The 15,835-nt window shown below is 38.9% G+C and overlaps 1 long non-coding RNA gene and 1 pseudogene across 1 annotated transcript in view; both read left to right on the top strand.

The window, feature by feature from the left end:
* The window catches only part of LOC138162644 (uncharacterized), a 50,496-nt gene that overhangs the window by 731 nt on the left and 33,930 nt on the right, over positions 1 to 15,835 (top strand). The gene's annotated exons all lie outside the window — the stretch shown is intronic.
* On the top strand, positions 3,529 to 4,806 carry LOC138162641 (polyadenylate-binding protein 4 pseudogene; annotated as a pseudogene).

Genomic DNA, 15,835 nt, shown 5'->3' with positions numbered 1-15,835 from the left:
AATGCAGTAAGTACTTAATATAAGCTTTTTTATTCATTCACTCATTTATTTTTGCTCAGCATCCATCCTCCTTACACCTTCGATCTTTTCACTCTTCTGTCTTCCTTTTTCTCCAAAGATTAGGAGGCCCTCTAGCAGCCTACAGTACCAAGTGAGCTGTTTAGCTGGTAGATCAATGAGGTTTGAATTCTCCCTCAATCAGTTATCCTTAAACAATCTCAGAACCTTCTAATTAATCAGAAGTTATTTATTGAGTTCTTCACATACTCAGTAGAAAAAGCAATAGTCTGTGATTCAGAGAACTGGAAATTCTAGTCCTGGCTGTGTCATAAATTGCTTCTGTGATTTTGTGGGGAGGTGATTTCACCTCTCTTTAGGCCTAGTTTCCCTGTTTTTTAAACTGGGGAGTTGGAGTAAATGCCCTTAAGGTTCCTTTTAGCCCTAAAATTCTATAATTATAGGACCATCAAAATAGTGTTTCTGCCTTCAAGGAATTGTAATCTACTTACAGAGATTACATGCCCCTGTGAAAGTATAATGAACAAAGAGAGCCAGTATTTAAGAAATAAATTATGGGACAAAGAGGAGAGGAGAGGACAGGGGAGGGGAGAGGAATGGAGGGGAGGGGAGGGGAATTGAGGGGAGGGGAGGGGGATGGAGGGGAGGGGAAGAGAGGGACATTCCAAAAGAAGATCAAAAAGGACAGGAATCATCAGGAAAGCCTTCCAGGAAGAGGCAAAAGTCAAACTGTGCTTTGAAAGATTTTGTGGAGAAAAGGAAAGGCACTTCAGGTGAGAGGAACCCCATGAACGGAAGTGATAGACATCAGGCTGAGTGTGGTCTATTTTTGAGAAGGGAGGGAGATCTAGCTGGAGTGGAGATTTATGTTAGGAAGTGAAGATAAATAGTGCTGCCTAGCAAAAGCAGGGACAGACTGAGGTGGGGCTTGAAAATCAGGCTGAGGAGTTTGCCACCATGACATGATATGTGATAAAAGTCTCTGTACGGTGGAGATTAAAGCATAAAAATGACACTCCCCTTATAGTGCCTCTTAAACCTTGGGACTCCTTACTTGAATTTTATCTTTCTAAGGGGAGAAATGGGTGTCTGTAGAGAGGACCATAAGAACTCATTTCCTCCTCCTTCCCCCAAGTTTGTGACTATTTACAAATATTCAACAATTCTAGTGTGGTGGAAGAGAATGGCTTCGTGATGTTTATATTCAAGCACAGAACAAAAGAGTTTATTCAGTGGGGGAGAGAATAGTACATGGCCTCTATCACCCCCACTGTCCTACAGGGCAGAATGGGAGGAGGTGACTCAGGGGAGTAGTGCCATATGCTTTCTAATTAAAGGCACATAACCTCTAGGGGTCCAGGTTTAAGCAGGGTTTTCAAATAAAGGGGCTTCCTTTGACAAGTTGCAAGTTAGGCAATGGGATTAGCGAACATAGATGAGCAGCAAAAGTGAGGAGGGGTATCCATCAGTGGGCCTGTAGTCAGGAAAATCTTCAGATCTAGACTCAGATATATGTTAGCTGTGTGAAAACTAGGCAAGTCACTTAACCTCTGTCTGCTTTAGTTTCCTCAACTGTAAAAGGAGGATTATAATAATAACTACCTCTCAGGGTTGTGAGGACCAAATGAGATAATTATAAGGGACTTTGCAAACCTTAAAGACTATAGAAATGCTAGTGATTATTATTACTATTATTATTATTTTAAAAATTAATCAGGGAGGCCTACTTGGGGCAAGGAAAGTAGAATTATAACTGTGCCACACCAGAAAGCTTGCCGGAGAATTTCAGCAGCCAGTTCTAACTAGTACTTGGGACAGTTTAAGTACTAGGGCTGTTTAACCAGAGACAGTCATAGGTGAGTGGAAAGATAAACTCTTATGTTTATTTACAAATCATCTCACAACAGCAAGAATCTCTACCTTGTACTTGCCATTAATCTAGGCCCAACATGCAATGATCAGTCTTATTTTGGGCTTAGTGACCATGGGACCACAGGGACACAAATTTTTGTTGTTCTGTTGTTTTCAGTAGTGTCCAACTCTTTGTGACCCCTTTGGAGTTTTCTTGGCAAAGACACTGGAGTGGTTTGCCATTTCCTTCTGCAGCTCATTCAACAGATGAGGAAACTCAGGCAAACAAGGTTAAATGATTTGTCTGGGGTCAACCAGTATCTGAAGCCAGATTTGAATAAGGGAAACTGAGTGTTTCTGACTCCAGATTCAATGCTCTGTCCACATTACAACCTAGCTACCTCTAAAGGAGGTTCTGAGTCTGTTCTTTTCCTTGCCCACTTGGCCAATTCCAGCTCCAGCTGGGCCTCCTGCTCTCTCTACTCAAGAGAAAATTTTACCTGTGGAATTGAGGAATCTAGATTCCTCCCTAGAGTTTGGTCTACAATTAAATAACCCAAGGTCCATTGGTACATATAACTTAGTCATGTCCTGTATAGATAAACAATGAGCCAAACCCAAAGCTGACTTAGAGGAAGAGAGCAGACTGGATTGCATTTGGGAAATTACATAATATTTTTAATAATTCCAAGATACTCCACCACACACACACACACACACACACACACACAAACCCTAACCTTCATCAGAGAAACTAGCCACAAAGAATTTTCCCCCATTTACTAGTTTCCTTTCTAATTTTAGCTGTTGATTATGACATACTAGAAATCTGTGTGATCTAACTTCAATTAGACCCTCTCTACATCAAGGAAATCCTTTTACTCTTCCTTAATTGATTCTCCATCTTATTCCCCAAAGTATCTCTTCTATAATTTTCTTGTCCCTTGAGCATTCCATGGCAGCTAAGGCCCTCATGTCTTACTGTACATGAGAAAATAGAGGCATCTTCCATTCTCTTCTTTATAAGTTCCATCTCTCTTATTAAAAGTGACCTTTCCTCTTGACAAAGGCCAATGCCTCCATATTTACCCTTAATCCCATCCCTTCATATCTTTTCTAGTAGATTGTTCCTTTAATCTTCTGTATTTAATTTTCAATCCCTCTCTACTTATGGGTTCATTACATTCTCCCTACCCACATGAAAGCATCCCTCCATTCTTAAAAACAAAACAAAACAAAAAACCCTTAGTAGACCTGACTTTTTTCCCAGCTTTTTGTGCTGCACTTTTAACCATTTCTTAGCCAAAGTCCTTGAAAAGTCTGACTTTTGACCCTATCACCTAATTTAAACTTCTTTCTCTAAGGGTGCCAAAGGTCTTTTAATCACTAAATCTAGTAGTCTTTACTATTGACCACCTTCTCCTCTTGGTACTTTCTCTTCTCCACAATTTGGTTATGATGCTCTATTGGTTCTCCTATGTAGCTTAACTTATCTCACCTCAGTCTTCTTTGCTAGGTCACCCTCACTGGGGGTGTGCCCTAACGCTTCATACTGGGATCTCTTCTCTATATTCTATTTTATTATATCATCAGCTTCTATGGTAATGATCATCTCTGTGTATGATGATATTCATATTTGTATATTTTAGTCTTGGTCGATTTCCAGAGTTCTAGTCATGGATTGCCATGAAGATTGTCATATTAAGCCATTCAAAGTGGATTTCCTACAGGCATCTCAAACTTGATATTTCTGAAGTGATGACTGACTCTAGTGGAAAATCCAAAGGTTTTGTGAATTTTGAGAAACATGAGGATACTGATAAGGCTGTTGAAAAAATGAATAGAAAAGATATCAATGGGTAAATGGAATTTGTAACCGGGTACAGAAAAAAGTTGAATGCCAGGCTGAATGAAAATGGAAATTTAAGCAGCTAAAACAGGAGAGATTAGCTGCTACTTGAGTGCGGGGTGGGGTGGATCTCTATATTAAGAACCTGGATGACACCATTAATGATGAAAAGGAAAGAATTATCTTCTTTTGGATCAATTATGTGTACCAGGGTGATGTTCAAAGATGGATGAAGTAAAGGGTTTGGCCTTGTCTGTTTTTCTTTGCTTGATGAGGCTTCTAAAGCAGTGACAGAAAAAAATAGCTGCATCTTGGGCTCTAAAACCCTGTATGTTGCACTTGCACAAATGAAAGAAGAAAGAAATTCAGCCCACTTTACCAAATGATATACATAATATATTGCAGGAATGAGAACCCTCCCTACCAACAGATTATTTATCGATTTATCAGCCAACTCCTGGGGAGGGCACTTCATGCCAGCAGTGCCTCAGGCTCAGAATAGACCTTATTATGCTCCTAATCAAATAGCCCAGATGAGACCTAATACACCATGGCAACAACTTGGGAGAGCTCAAGACTTCCAAAGAGTGCCAAACACCATTTTGCAGTCTGAGCTGTGCCTTACTCTTCACCTGACTTGAGTCAGGCTTCTTGTGGTCTTCCTACTACATATCAGCAAGTGGGAGTGCTTGCTGCTGTGCAGACTTTATCTCCTGGACCTTGTGTAGCTACATCTGTACCTAGAATTGTCCCTCCTGGCAAATATGCTGCAATTGTGCAAAGCCCCCCTCCACCTATCCAGATTTTGCAGACTCTTCATTCCATGTGCAAAACCAGAAGCCCCTAAAAGCTTCCATGTTGGCTGCTGCTTCTCCCCAGGAACACAAATAGGTGCTGGGAAAGTGTTCTCATTGATTCAAACCATGCACAATAATTTAGTGGGGAAGATCATAGGTATGCTGCTAGAGATTGAAAATTCAGAACTGTTGCACATGCTAGAGCCTCCATGATCACTCTGTTCAAAGGTGGAAGAAGTTGTTACAGCATTGCTACAAGCTCATCATGTTGGGAAGGAAGCTGCTCAGTAAATGGCCATGGTTGCTACTCCTTCTTAGACCAGAAAAACTGGATACTCTGAAGCTAAGTAGCCCCCTCATTAGATGTTCCCTCCACATGTGGAGACTTCTTCATTGTGCTACACACTGAAAAATAGATGGCAGAAGAAGCTGCTGCCATTCTGTATGGTTTTTCTTTGGGGAAAATCAATTTGAAAGGTCAATTTTAAAAACCTAAATGTTTTTCAGCATTCAAAATTTATAGGTTTCTTGTGTTTGTCCTGGACCCTGTTAACTTTTAATTTAATTTAATTTTTCTCTTTTAAAAAGCTTTTATGACAGTATTTTTGTTGTGGTTTTATTGGGAATAGGTTTTACTTGAAATATCCAACTTACAGAGTATGCAAAAGTGTTTCCCAATTACAGAGGTAAAACTTTAATTAAACCCAACTATGTATAGACAAGATACATATAGGAGAAATTGGGGGTGGTGTTGCTTATTGATTGAGTCAAAATAGTAGGTAACCCATAACATGATGGAAAGATAAATGGTCCATGTAAGCAGATAACAGTATCTCACTAACAATGCTTGTTGTCAAAAAGTGACATAAACGTATACAAACACTCACATATATCTATAGTATTGATTTGGAAATTCCTTCCAGTGATGTAGATTATGTCCCATCCATGCCTGCTCATCCTTTTCAACTCTTGTCCATAAACTCTTCTATGATTTCCATAAGATGTCCATCCAGTTTGCTGGAGGCACATCAAAAGGTGTCACTTGTCATCTGGCTGTCCACCTGTCATCCTTTGCTTTTGCCAAATGACCAGCCCATCTCCTTTCCTTACTGTTCTATACAATTCCTTGATGATCTCTTTTGCAGATAGGTCTCATTAATGTGAATAATGAATCTCCCAAAATGGTGGCATGTATTTGAATTTGCACCATTCAAAGTTATAATTATATAGAATACTGTAATTATTTGAAGCTGTGGGAAAAATTTGAATAATGAGGTCATTTCAGAGGATTTACTGTTCGCCCTAATCAGGACCTAGATGTACTATTCTTTGCAGTATCTCATTGGTTAATTGTTAGAGATGGCTCATCCTTGCAATGCACCTTTTCTTTACCCTCTGTGTGGTAGTCATTTTCAATTTGTTGTAAGTCATTCTTTGCTACCATAAACATATGACCCAGGAAATATATCATTAGGAAGGGCAATGGGCTGGTTCTTTAGAAAGAATATTAGCCAAATATTGCCCTGGTAATCTTAAACTGAAAAGACCTAGAGGAAAACCTTTATCATGTTGGTTATCTGTGCTATGGTGGATTTATGGAAGAATGCGGACATGAATTCCCATTTCTGTAAAGCCATGGGTATGTTGGGGGTATTGTTAAGAAAGTATGAAATTTAAGAATACCTTGAAGGGCCAAGCCTCATCAACTGACACAGTACATTTTTATTTTTATCCATAAAGTGAAAAAACTAGAAATAATAGGATGAAAATGTTTATTTCAAAGTAAATTATATTATTTGTTTGCAATTATTAGTTTAATTTTTGCAACTTACAATTATTTTCAGAGACAGGAGCAATTATAAATAATTTTCAACAGTTGATGTGCTTGGTTTTCCTAGTATTAATGAAACATCTTTTTAGAATCAGATTTGTGTCCTTTCACCAGTGCAGAAGTAAGAGGGGGGAAACTCACCATGTGGCAGGTACTATTGCCAAAAGGTAAATTACATAAAGAATTCAGTCCATCACAGTGGCTCATCTGCATTCTTCTGAGAGTCATTAGGCCATGTGATCTTTGGTGTTGATTAGGGTCAGACAACCACTTTATGGAGGAACTAGCTCCATCAGAGGTGTGAATGGCCTTGTGAGAGTTAAGAGGCTTTTAAGTTTGTCATGTTGAATGTATGTCTTCCTAAAGCAACTGGATGTCAGTGCAGAGGAGGGGCTAGTTCTAGAGTGGGAATCTGTCCAGATGAATACTTCTCCATTTGCTGATGTCGATGAAGCTAATGCCCTTGTCCAACTACATGTCTAAACGGCTGCATACGATAACATGCATTTATGTGCAGCTGTGATTCCTCTGGGTTGATTTGTAGATAAACTGGGCTGGTCCTCTTGGCAAGATTATGAAGAAGATAAAGTCCTGGTTGTCCATGTCCTCCTCCTTTTTATGCTTAATTCTGAGGGTCCCTTTAGCCTTTCTTCTTCAGAGGGGAAAATAAGGCAATCAAGGGCAGTATGAGGTACTGGTAAGAAAGGAGCTAAACCATTGGGCTCTGGGTTTGAAAAGAAGTAATATAGAGAGAAGAATTGCAGAGAGGTTATAAGGCTGAAAATGCTCAAGCCCAGGGAAGAAAGCAATTCTTTTAGTAAACACAAATGGACATGTGTTGTATGAGTGTGTGTGTGTGTGTGTGTGTGTGTGTGTGTGTGTGTAAGACACAGAGACAGTGAGACAGAGACAGAGAGTGACAGACAGAAACAAAGAGAAGATCAGTAATTATCTACCCTGAGTCCATTCAGTACCCATCCCACACTACACACACTTCTGGCAGAGGAGGCTGCACTAGCCAACCAAGGACCCAACACATGAGTTTTCAACAAAATTTAATCCTGTATGCCACACCAGTCTTCTAGGCTACAGAAGTTTGTTCCACCACAAGAGACAGCCAGCACCTTAGCATCACTCCAGAGACAGAAGGTTGTTGGGGTCAAGTTTATTAGCCAATGCAGTAGTGCGCTATGATTTGCATTGCAAAATATCTCTATAGGAGAGCAGAACAGAGGGAAAGGGGCAGGAAACTTGTTTGGACTTGAAATTCAGCTCAACAACATCTCCAGATCTCCTCCTCCAAGAGCCCTGGAAATCCAAACTGCAGAAATCAATTCTGTAGCACTGTGTGGGATGAAAAACCCCATTTAAAATTTAATAAAGAAAAAGAGGATTGAATATTAACATGTGAACTTTTTATGCATAATTTGTCTTTATTGTTTTAAATTTAACAAGGTAGTAGGGAGTTAAAAATCATCCAATTTGTGTCACCTTCTGTACTTTATTTTTTCTTTTGTGATATTTAATATTTTATTGATTTACCTTGTTTTAATACAAAAATCTGAATTACCACCTACCAATTCTTTCGCTCCCTTATCTCTCATAGCAAACAAATATAAGTAAGCAAAATGAATCATGTTAACTATGTCTTTTTTCTATATCTCTACACCATCATTTTTTTTCTCTGAAGAGGCAAGGAGGGAGGCTTCATCATCAGTCTTCTGAAGTCATCCTTATTAGTCACTGCATTGATAAAAATTCTGAGGATTTTCAAAGTGGTTTTCCTTTGCATTATTGTGCTTATCATGTAAATCATTCTCCAGTTTCTACTCATTTTATTTCATATTAGTTCATACAGTTGTACCTGGATTCTCTGAATCTATAATTTTCAAAATTTCTTATGGTAAGTCATATGCCATTATATTCTACAGGTTTTTAGCCTTTCTTCAAATAATGGACACTCATTTTATTTCCAGTTCTTTGATACAACAATGTAACAAAGTTTTCCCAATATTTTTTTTGTATAATAGAGACTTCTTAACCCAGTGGTTGGTGTCAGTGTCTGTCAACACTAAGTGGTTTCTTGTGCCAACTCAAAAATGATGCGCAAGACAGAGAAAGTATAATTTGTAATTGTGGTCCAGGCGAAATTATCAATGCAATCCGTTTATTGATACCATAAGCAAGGTTTTTATTAGAGTAATAGAACAAAGAAGGTAATTATAGGTCACCAAGTTTTCTAATGTTCAGTTTCAAGATGCCAATCAGTGATGTCAAGTAGGCCTTGGTGGTTATCAATGTCCTTGAGGATTCCCAAGCCATATGAATAGTATTTAAAATGTATGGGTGAGCTAACACCTTTTGGCAAATATCCCAGAACAGGACAGAGCTCTGTATCTCAGGATATCAGGCAGGTTCCCATTTACAGCTGCATCACAGAGAAAACCAGGACTGGACAATATGGACTGGCCACTGGAAAACCCAGAGCTAATTTATCTAGGACCAGCCTGATTCCTGGATCAGTTGTTTTGGTTCCCTTCAAGTGTCCTTGAGCTTATTAAGCACTACAATATTAAACTTAATTATTTTTAGATCTTGTTTATTTAATCTTTTCCATTAACTTTTCCATTATTTAACCAGTACCAAATAGTTCTCATTATTACTGCTTTCTGAAACAATTTGAGAACAGATACTTCCATAAATAATTTTGTACATATGGGTTTTGTCTTTGACTCTTTGGGGTATTAGACTAGTGGTATCACTAGGTCAAAGGGTATGTACAACTTACTGACTTCTTAAGTGTGGATTCAAATTATTTTCTAGAATTGTTGGACCAAGTCAGAGTTCAAATAGTACATTTGTGTGTCTGTGCTTCCATTGCTGCATTTGCCCCCAACAGTTTCAATTGTGTTAATCTCATGGGCCTGAGGTGCACCTGTAATGCCAAGCAAAGGCAACTTCTCAAGGTTCAAAATACCAGCATAGCTGTTCTCCATTTTATTAGTGACAAATTAAAAACAGAGAAATCAAAATACAACATAATTCAAAATACAGCATTCACACCAAGTATAATTCAATAATGTCCCAGTACTACTCCACCCCTGGAAAGTACATTCATTTAGTCAATCACAAAGCCCCTCTTCTCAAATGGAGATTAGTTTCCAATCATAAACAAAGTACATTCATTTAGTCAGTCACAGAGCACAAAAAGTCAAAAGTTTCCCACCCCTGGATCACAACTGAATTACAATTATCATCAGTTAATGCCAAGCAACTTCTCAAAAGGGGCAGTAGAGAGCACAAAGGCCATCTACCCCTGAGTTACAACAAGGTTAAGATATCATCATAGCATTTAATACCCAAAGAGAGGTCTTTTCTTCATCTTGATCCGAGGCAAGTTCTCAGCAATCTCTGTTCCTGGGGAGACAAAGTTTAACAAGGCCACAATATACATTGCCAGTGTCCTCATTAATTCATTATCTGTCTACAGAACAGTCCTAGGACCCCTGAAAACATTAGCAAGACCCTCTTCCAGGATTTCTGTAAACATACAACAAGAAAATCCTTCTTCAGGGCTTCTGAACCAACAGCAAGGTTCCAGGACCTCTGCAACAACAGCAATGTCCTTCACCAGTGGACGAATCTGGCAAAACAACATCAAAACAGACAGACAAAGTACCAGCATCACAGCTATGTCTCCTCAATCCTTGGCAGCTCTGAGTGGCAGCTCTCAAATGTCCTGGGAAGCTCAAACTGGCCCTCAGCAATCCCCCCTCTCTCTCTGCCCCCACGATGCTGATTCCAAAAATTCTCCTGCCTCTCTTCCTCTTCTTGTGCTTCTCCAAATCCATGGCACCAGCTCCTCCCAGTTCAGCCCTCTCTTTTCACGTCAACAAATCCATCCCACAAGTGGGATTCACAAGCTCTGGGTTTTAACACTCAACCTGAAAACCAAGCCAATACCGGAGGATCTTTAAATTCCATTACTATTATAGCCCCTTAATTTTTTGAGTTTAGTTTCCTTCTATATTAGTGATTTGGAGCATTTTAATATGGTTGTAATAGATTATATTTTCTTGTTTGAAATCTGCCAGTTCATATCATTTTACTATTTATCTCTTTGGGAATAGCTCTTATTCTTGTATATTTGTATCCATTCTCTATATCATAGATTTTACTCCATCAGAAAAGCTTGCTGTAAAAATTTTTCCCACTTAACTTCATTAATTTTCTTTGACTTAATATGCTAGTTAAGTTCAGAATTAAAAAAAAATAATATAAAAAAGGATTGTTTTTTTGGTGGATTTAGCTTATATACTGTTGTTTCACCAAAGCAGCAGTTTCAATGAGTTTTTGTTAAATCTCTAGGGTTGTCTAGACAAGGGACACTTGTTGCCTCCTGTCTCTCTTCCCTCCCCCCCCCCGCCCCCAGAACCAGGGATACCTTATCAACTTATTGCCTTGCTCCAGGCATGCAATCAATGGCCCTAATGCTGGTCCCAGCAGATCAAGGAGAGCACTATAGTGATCAACATGAGATCCACTATAGTGTTCTCCTTGATCTGCTGGGACAAGTACTTATTGAAACCTTCTCTTATCCTCAGAACCTGAGTATCATACTGAGGTTTAGATATCAGCCATAACTTTGCTTAGGTCCTGGGATTTGGAAGAGTCCACTTTCACAGTCAACCCAGAGTCTGTGATCTGGGCTTGTAGGGAATTTGCTTTCTCTTCATGGTTCCTCATGAAGAGCAGCTCTTCCTTAAAGGTCTCAATCTGTATCTTTACTTTAGTTGCAGCCTCCTCACACTGGTGTCAACAATGACCTTCCTAAGGTTATTTATGTCACTTTTCACATACAGTTCCATAGCCAGCTCTGTCTCATACTTGACTCTGAAGTCATCACCAACCAGATGGATATTTTCAGTCTGTAAAATGATTCTGGCATTGTCTCCTCAGTTTGTATAGAAATGTGTCCATGGGTTCTCGAATATCTTGAAATAACATTCTCATTCTTTGTTCCAAGGTATCTTTTTATCTATGTTTCTGAATTTTCCCTTCCAGTTTGCAATTCTTGGTTTCCAGCTCCAAATACTATTCAGCGCGGAAGCAAAGAAGTCATTGAGATCCTGTGTGGTCTCCTTCCTTTGGATCCTCAAGTTCCCAATCACCCCAAGGCACCTCAACTCCTATAGAAGCTGGTGGAGTGGGTTGTGGAGATTTGGGAGCCAAAAATGATTTCACTGCTGGCTGGTAGGATCTGGTGGGTGGGCCCCTGGATGGAGCTCAGGTAGAGAAAATGATGGAGAGAGTCAAGAAGTTATTGCTGCTAGGAGAGTATGATAAGAAATATTAAAACTTGTAAAGTCTATGAGTGCTTTTATCCCTGTTCTTGGAAAGTATGCTAGTTTTGGTTTTAGATAATCTTTTTATTCTTCGCTATCTTTCCCTAAGTTTGTATATCAGCTCCATATTTTTTTTTCATAGAAGGGTTTTGGTAGTATGCCTTCTTTTTCTGTTTTTGCTAACATTTGGAGTTAATTGTTCTTTGAATTTGTGATAGAATTCACTTCTAAATCCATTTAGGTCTAGAATTTTTCTTTTGGAGATTAATTTCTATATTGTTCAATTTGTTTTTCTCAAGTTGAGTTGCTTAAATACCGTATTTCTTGTTTTGTTAACATGAGAATCTTATATTTTTATTAATATTCATTTGTTTAATTTGTTATCAGTTTCCTTGGTACATAATTATACAGAATAGTTTCTGAAGTTTTCCTTTATTTCATCTTCATCTATTATGAATTTTCTATCTAATGAAAATACCCATAACATATACTTTCATGTAGATTTCTTCTGATAGCATTAAATGAAAAAAAAATGAGTTTCATTGGTAAAAATTACCTATTTAATTTTTTTTATTTTCCCAGTCTATGTATTGCTTTTCCATAACAATTTTTTTCTTTGTATCTATGGTTAGAAGGGAGTGGAAGGTGATTTTCTTCCTGTCCATTCAATTTTAAGAAGTTTATACTTTACTATAGAGGCACTAAAAGCAATCTTGGCTTGTTTTCTGAGGTTTACTTAGGTTATTTTGCATTGATAGTTTATCAGTCCCAACTCCAATTTTCTTTGTACATCAGTGTGATTAATATCCTGATTATTATAGGTTTCAATGATCCTTAAAATACTTGTCTTTCCCACATAACAGCTACTACAATATCTCTAACAGCTATTGAAATATTCTTTTTGAGAGCTACAGTTTTTACATGTTTCCTTGGAGAAGGAAAACTGGGGAGTGCAGAGAATAGAGTGCTGGGCCTGGAATCAAAAAGACTTATCTTCTTGAGTTCAAATCTAGCTTCAGACACTAGCGATGTGACCCCGGGCAAGTGACTTACATTAACAAACTTAGAGAATTATTATTATTTTTAAACAACAGAATTAGAAACAAAACAAAAAGAACAATAAAACACTTGAATATGACACAAAATTCAGTATTCAAGAGTCAAAGAATTAAAGGTGGGAAACAGCTCAATCCAATTTCATTTGATTAGAGTCAGACATTCTGAGACATCCTAGTATTAGTAGAAGAAAACACAGGTGATCATTTCTGTAACAAAATGAAATCATATAGAAATCATTGCTATTCCTAAATAATTTATACAGTTTTGTGTATAAATGTAAATGTTTAGATACATGAAGTATTGATATTTCATTATCTATAATGCCTTTAAGCATAATGTAGTCTCCTCTATTATCTCTTATAATTATTTTTACTCATCTTTGATTGCCACTTCTAGCTTTTTAAAATTTGCCTATGATACAAAATTGTAATCTTTTTTTTACTTAAAAAATGCTTTATTAACTTCTGATTTACATCATTCGTTTCCACCAGATTTTGAGTTACAAATTTTCTCCCCGCTTTTCCCCCATCCTCCGCCCCAAAATAGCAGTCCCACAGGACATCCCCTCCTCCAATCTGTTCTCTCCCATATTTTCTCTCATACCCATTTTGACTTTTCCAGTGGATCTCTATGCCTCAGTGCCTATATATCTTATTTCCCAATTACATGTAAGATGGTATTAATAATAGTATATATATGTATACACACATATGTACATATATATTTAAATATTTGATTTTAAAACTTTCAATTCCAGATTCATTCCCTTCCTTCCCTGTCACCCACCCCTACTGTGAAGACAAGCAGTTCAGTATAGGTTGTACATGTGTGGCTAATGCAAAACAACAACATAGTAGATATATTGTAAAAGACTGACTACACTTCCCTCCCTCCCAACCCACCTCCCACCCACTCCACTCTCCACCCTGATCCCATCCCTTTTGAAAAGTGGGTGCTTCCAACTTCCCTCCCCACCAGCCTGCCCTCTCTTCCGTCATTCCCCCTCTCATCCCCTTCCCCCCTCCCTATTCTCCTGGAGGGTGACATACCCTTTTAAGTGTGTATTTCACTCCCTCCTCAAGCCAGATTCAATGGAAATAAGGTTGACCCATTCCCTTTTGCCTCCATATTCTTCCCCTCCATTGTAACTATTTTCCCTTGCCTCTTCTGTATGAGATAGTTTAAGCCAATCTGTCTCTCCCCATCTCCTCTCATTATATTCCTCTCACCTCTTAATTTCACCTTTTAAGTATCATCCCTTCCTGTTAAATTGGTCCTGTGTCCTCTGTCTATGTATACCTGTAAACATATATACACACATTCACATATGTATTCATATGCCCATATACCCTCATATATATATATAATATTTCTAATCCCTTCAACTACTGAGAAAAGTTTCATAAGTTACAATTACTGTTTTCCCATCTAGGAATGTTAATAATTCAAGTTTGATAAGTTCCTTATGATTTCTTTTCCCTGTTTACCTTCTCATGCTTCTCTTGCTTCTTGTATCTGAAAGTCAAATTTTCTATCCAACTCTGGTTTTTTCAGCAAGAATGCTTGAAAGTCCTCTATTGCACTGAATGACCATATTTTCCCCTGAAACATGATACTCAGTTTTGCTGGGTAGGTGACTCTTGGTTTTAATCCCATCTCCCTTGACCTCCGGAATATCACATTCCAAGCCCTTTGATCCCTCAGTGTAGAAGCTGCCAGATCCTGTGTTATCCTGATTGTGTTTCCACAATATTCAAATTGTTTCTTCCTGGCTGCTTGTAATATTCTCTCCTTAATCTGGGTATTCCAGAACCTGGCTATAATATTCCTAGGAGTTTTCTTTTTGGGATCTTTTTCAGGAGGTGATTGGTGGATTCTTTCAACCTCTATTTTGCCCTCTGGTACTAAAACATCAGGACAGTTTTCTTTGAGAACTTCCTGGAGGATGCTTTCTAGGTTCTTACTTTGGTCATGGCTTTCAGGTAGTCCAATAATTTTTAAATTATCTCTCCTGGATCTATTTTCCAGGTCAGTGTTTTTTTCCATGAGATATTTCACATTGCCTTCTATTCTTTCATTTGTTTGGATCTGTTTTACACCATCTTGATTTCTCATAGAGTCATTAGCTTCCATTTGCTCCAATCTAATTCTGAAGCAATGATTCTCCTCACTGAGCTTTTGAGATTCTTTTTCCATCTGGCAAATTTGGCTTTTCAAGGCATTCTTCTCCTCATTGCCTTTTTGAGCCTCCTTTGCCATTTGAGTCAGTCTGTTTTTTAAGGTATTATTTTCCTCAGTCAGGCTGTTGACTCTCATTTCATTCTTGCATCGTTCTCATTTCTCTTCCCAAATTTTCCTCCACTTCTCTTATCTGCTTCTTAAGGTCCTCTGTGGACTGTAACCAGCTTGTATTTTCCTTTGAAGCTTTTGATACAGGAGTTCTGACCTCACTGTTTTCCTCCTGTTCCATGCCTTGCTCCTTCTTGTCCCCCAAATAGGAGTGTAATGTTGGAATCTTCTGTCTGCTTTGTTTCTTTTGCCTGCTCATTTTGCCACTCAATTACTTGACTTTTGGGGGTTTTGCCACAGTAGGACTCTGCCACCAGACAGGGGAGCTTTTGTCCCAAACGCTGGGGTTTTCTCAGCTGCCTAAGGTATTAGATGGGTGCCCTCTCTGAGGTCTCACATGCTCTGGCAAGGTGGACACACACCCCAGGACCTCCACCCTAGCCTGCAATCCAGATCCAAGCAGGTTAAAGCAAGAGCGATTACCCCTCAGACTGGTGCTTGGTCCCCCTACACTCTGCAGACCAGGAGCTGAAGCTGCCACGTGGCACTGGCTGCCTGTGCAGGTGGCTCAGCAGCTTCTTGCCTGGGGGGTAAAAGGCACGCTCTCCCACTCACTGGTCCCAAAGTCCAGACTGCACTGGCCCCTCACCTTGTCCTTCACATCTATGTGTTGATATTAAATCTGTTGATGTCAAATCTGGAAACTGTCAGGGCTGCTGCTGTTCTAGAGTCCCTCTGGCTGCAGCTGGTTAGGCCTGCCCTGGGGCTAAAGCCTCGGAGTGGTGCTGGGCTCGGC

Source organism: Petaurus breviceps, unplaced genomic scaffold (assembly GCF_028583685.1).
Source record: "Petaurus breviceps papuanus isolate PSGF00001 unplaced genomic scaffold, PetGlider_PUasm1.0 186, whole genome shotgun sequence".
Lineage (NCBI taxonomy): Eukaryota > Metazoa > Chordata > Mammalia > Diprotodontia > Petauridae > Petaurus > Petaurus breviceps.
This window is presented reverse-complemented; position numbering and strand designations above follow the sequence as displayed.